Source organism: Otolemur garnettii, unplaced genomic scaffold (genome assembly GCF_000181295.1).
Source record: "Otolemur garnettii isolate 467f Iridium unplaced genomic scaffold, OtoGar3 scaffold00077, whole genome shotgun sequence".
Taxonomy (NCBI): Eukaryota; Metazoa; Chordata; class Mammalia; order Primates; family Galagidae; genus Otolemur; species Otolemur garnettii.
Genome location: NW_003852472.1, coordinates 7,128,051 through 7,132,801, shown reverse-complemented (window position 1 = coordinate 7,132,801; position 4,751 = coordinate 7,128,051). Strand labels below are relative to the sequence as shown.

Sequence of the window (4,751 nt, the reverse complement as noted above, 5' to 3'; positions counted from 1 at the left end):
GAAAAGAAAAAGAAAGATGGACCAAAAGAAAAGCACACAGCCTAGAAAATAAGCCTACCTGCATACAAAAAGCATGAAATGTAACACATTTAGCACCTCCAAATAAGAGAAAAAGAATGGTTATTTATGAAATTATTTTGATACAACTATTTTGAAATAAGGAAAATATTTAGAACAAAAGATCCAAACTTGAACCATCCTCTGAAACAAAGTCTAGATGGATGAGGGGTGAAATACAAAAGTCGTAGAAAAGCAACACAAAACAAATTAGAATATTTAGAAGTATTCTGAAGGATAATGTCTTTCTCAGCTTTAAAGCAGGGAAGAAATGAAAATAGAAAGATTGACAGTTTGGGATTCATATAAATTTAAAATACCTGTCCAGTGGAAGAAAAAAAAATCACAAAATTAAATTAAAATGGAAAACAACATTTTGGAATTCATTTGCCTGAAATATGACAAACGAATGATTAATCTCACTGCTGCTTAAAAATTTATTCATATTTATAAGAAAAACTGTTTTCTCAAGTGTAATCTAGTAATAAAACAAGAAGAATTAAAGCAAGTTGAGGTTCCGTTTAAAATTACAATGAAATTAGCCTACTTAAATCCTCTCAAAAACTTGTGAGAGAGGTTTTGGGGATTAACAAGGATTCTGCGCATTGGGGGATAATTTCTCCCAGGGAAGGAAGGAAACTGCTGGGTCCCAAGCAGCTGCCTCTCCACATATCTCCAGGGCTCAAATATCAAAGAAGTTACTTCTATAGGCAAGGCCTCCACCACTCTTTGATGGTAGGGATTAATTTGCAATTAACAAAGGTTAATTTGGGAACTTTTGCTGTGGAGTCAGAATTTACAAGGGTACCTTTGGTTACAATGTGGGCAAGCTCTCAAATTCATCTCAAAATCTGCCTTCATATTCCTCCAACATAGGCTGCCAGAATAATATAAAAAGACACATGCGATCATCATATCCAGCCTAATTCTCCAGCTCTTTCTCTTTTCATACTTTCATCCCACCTGTTTGGCAGTTAATTTTTTATAGACTTATATATTATAGCTTAATTGAAATTTTATTTAATTAAAACAAGACATACACAGTATCATGGCACTTCTGTAATCTTGCTTCCAAATATCAATAATTGTGTTACTATTTGTTAATGTTTAAATTATAGATATTTTCAATCTTTACTGAAGGTGAAGATTTAATTTTACACTACCCACCCCTTACATATACATTTCACCCCTCCTTCTCCCAATACAGTTACACTTTACACATATGTATTACACATATCATAATTAGTGTTTAAGTCAATATGCAATATTTACATTTATGTGACTATAGTACATTGTTCACAGCTGGGCCACAGAGTATTTGAAACTACAAGTCATTTCTTGGAAAGCTTTTTGGTTTTTCCTGTAGTTAATAATTGCTTTGCAATTTTACAAGTTTAGTTTTTGTATCTACCAGTAAACAGTCCCAACCTTTCTGAAAGGCTGGTTAAAAAAACTTAATGTAGTCAAAAACTCTAGGCAATCAAACAATTCAATCTTCCCTTCTTTGGGAACCTCCTGGAATCTTCCATGCTCCTATTCCAACGTGGAATAGTTTATCTCTTGGTTTGCTACCCAGCCTTCGCTCTAATGTTCCCTGGAACATCTTTTCTGGGAGCCTTCGGTGCTCCCTACTTCAATCTCCTGCTTCCTAGATCCTATTGTCACCCTCTTAACTTACTCCTTTGCTTTAATGGAGCACACACTTGAGAAGCTTCCTAAAAACAGATGGAAGGAAAGTAAAACTGTTGAAACCCTACACATACCTGCAACGTAGTATTTGCTTTGTGCTTGCCTCCACCTAAAGTAGTCTAGGGTTGACCATAAGATTCTAAGTTGAAAATCTTTTTTTTTTTTTCTTGCTAAGTTATTTAAGGATTGCTCCATTATCTTCAAGTGTTTAATGTTTCTACTGAGAAATGCAATCCCAACCTTACTGGATCTGCATTTACTCTGTAAAGTTCTTAGGGTTTTTTCCTTCATCCATTTTGTTTTGAAATGGTACATTTACGTTTCTTGGTGTTAGTTTAGGTTTTCTTCTTTTCAAAAATTTTGTAGGCACTGAGTGGGATCTTCTAATTTGAAAGCTCGGTTCTCGGGAATTTTCTTGCATCATGTGTTTAATGATTTTCTTCTGTTTTCTCTGTTCCTCTCACTCTCTCTCCTCTCTCCCTTCTCTTTCTCTCCCTCCCTTACTTCTCCTCTCTCCTCTCCTTCTCCTGTTTCTTTCTCTTTCCTTCTCCTTCTCTCTCCCTCTCCCTATCTCCCTTCTTTCTCTCTCTCTCCCTGTAGCCTCCCCTCTGATAGCCCCATGAGGGAAGCTGTATCTACTGCGCTGATCTTACTCTTTTTGAACTTTTCTCCCTTATTTTTCCTTTTCTTTTCTACATTTCGGAAGATTTCCTCCATGTTCTCTTCCAACCCTTTATTGAATGACTACTCTTTATCTAATTTTTAAATTCCAAGATTTCTTTTTTATTCTATGATTATTACCTTAAGATAGCTATTTGTTCTTGCTTTACAAATAAAACATTCCATGATCTCCCTAAGTCATCAGTTATAATTATAAAGTTTGTGATCTCTGTTTCCTGTTTTCTATTGTCACTACAGTTCTTAAGGTCTTTATAACAGACTCTGCTCTGCCTCTCCCTTCTATATTAGAATAAGATAACTTCATGCAGAAGGATAGAGCTTTACAACAGGCATGCTATGCCAACAGTTGATAAGAAGAACACACACTTTGGAGGTACCCTCAACTGTCAGATCTACTGGTCTTTTCCTTAGACTGAATGGTTTTCTCCCAGTGAATTCAACCAACTCTTTCCTACAGGGGTATAGAGCCCAAAAGTCACCTCATTTAGTACACAGCCTTAGTATCCTGCATCTTAGGCTACACTAGGAACTTCAGCCCAGAGTCCGCCTTCTTCAGGAAGTAGGAAAGGGCAGTGCAGAGTTATAGAAAGAATCTGAGTATATAACTACAATCCTTCTGTTCAAATTTACCTCCCAGCCATTACAAATATCCAACACCCCCAATTCCTGAGTCCCTGAGGTTCTGCATGGGCTAGATCCTTCTGCTCTCACCACCTCCACCCATCTCACCAGCAAGTCAGGTCCTGGCTTCACCCAGCTGTTCTGCCAGTTACATTCACCCATCCTCTTTGTATCTTCCAAAATTTTGTAGGTGTCTCTTCCCTTATGGCACCATCTGTTTAGTTTTCCCTAATGGGCTACCACCCTCTCTGTTCCTTTCCTGTCCTTTTAGTGGCATGTCAGGGACCAGATATAAATGGTGAGTTCAAGCCACCATGTTATCCCCACAGCAGTACCAAGTGATGTGTTCCTCCCTAGCATATCACACTGTGCTCTCACTGTGCTTTTGCTATTACCCTGCCTGGTCTTCCCTTACCCCTCTCCTAACTTCAATAGCCCATCCCTTAATGGTCCTTCAGGTATCATCTCCAGTAAGCAACTTTCTCAGACCCACCCTGCACATCCTGCATCTATCTCCAGCCTGGCACACACCCCATAGACCACCTCCTGTTGAACTGATCTGCTTATATGTCTGTCTTCTTCCCTAGGCAAGAAGTGGGCAAGGACTGTGTTCTAACCAATGTTCTATCTTTAGTGTGGGAAAAATTGTCCAGCCTATTATAGGTGCTCAGTAATATTTGTTCAGCTGGCCCATTTCCAGTAACCTCCATGTTGGAGGCATTTTCATTCTCATTAGAGTACAAAAAATATAGCCATGTTTATTTGCCAATGTCCAAATGAGAAAGGCTAATCAGAGAGCACCAGGAAATGAAAACAGCCAGATGTTTTTGACAGCAAAAAGTCCAGGGACACAAAACAGCTTTCAACAGGGGTGATGTATATTTTCCTAGTGATTCAAAATGAACATACGCTTATTAGGCAGAGAGAGGGAGAGATGTAACAGGTTTTTCAGCTAATGCCATAATTTTAAATCCATTTAAGATAATTTCCTTTATCTTGAATCTATTTTTCTCAGTAACCAGGACACTTAACTGATTTGTACAAAATCCATTTGCTAAAGAAATATTCTACTCCAAGCGAGGGCACAATCTAAATGAAAAAAAGAGAGACACTGAAAATCTGCTAGAAACTGAAGAATCTGTTTGAGAAACCAAGGTAGAGTCCTGTCTAGAAAATAGGGGCTTTTTATCCAATGTCCAACCTCTCTCTCTCTCTCTCCAACCTCTTTTCTCTGACGAGTAAAATATAAAGAATTCTTAAAACTGAGAGCTCAGAACAAAGGGCTCTCATAAGGCAACCATGATGCTACCGATACAAAAAAGTATAAGCTAAAACAATGACAGGATGTATTTCCTCACCTATCGCCTTGGAAAAGCATTTTCTAAATACTAGGACCCAGTAATGGACGAGTCTGGTAAAATTCTAAGAAGACTACTAGAATTACTATACATTTTCCAAAGTAAAATAGAACAATATGTGTCCAGAGTTTCCAAAAATATTCCTCTACTGTGACTTATAGATTATACCTTTAGAAGTGTGTATTAAGAAAATATCACTGTGGTATATGTACACCATGGAATACTATGCAGCCATAAAGAAAGATGGAGACTTTACGTCCTTCATGTTTACATGGATGGAGCTGGAAAATGTTCTTCTGAGCAAAGTATCACAGGAATGGAAGAAAAAGTATCCAATGTACACAC

General features: G+C 37.6%; 1 protein-coding gene across 1 annotated transcript in view; it reads right to left on the bottom strand.

Moving 5' to 3' along the window:
• The window catches only part of GALNT17 (polypeptide N-acetylgalactosaminyltransferase 17), a 457,848-nt gene that overhangs the window by 297,953 nt on the left and 155,144 nt on the right, over window positions 1-4,751 (bottom strand). The gene's annotated exons all lie outside the window — the stretch shown is intronic.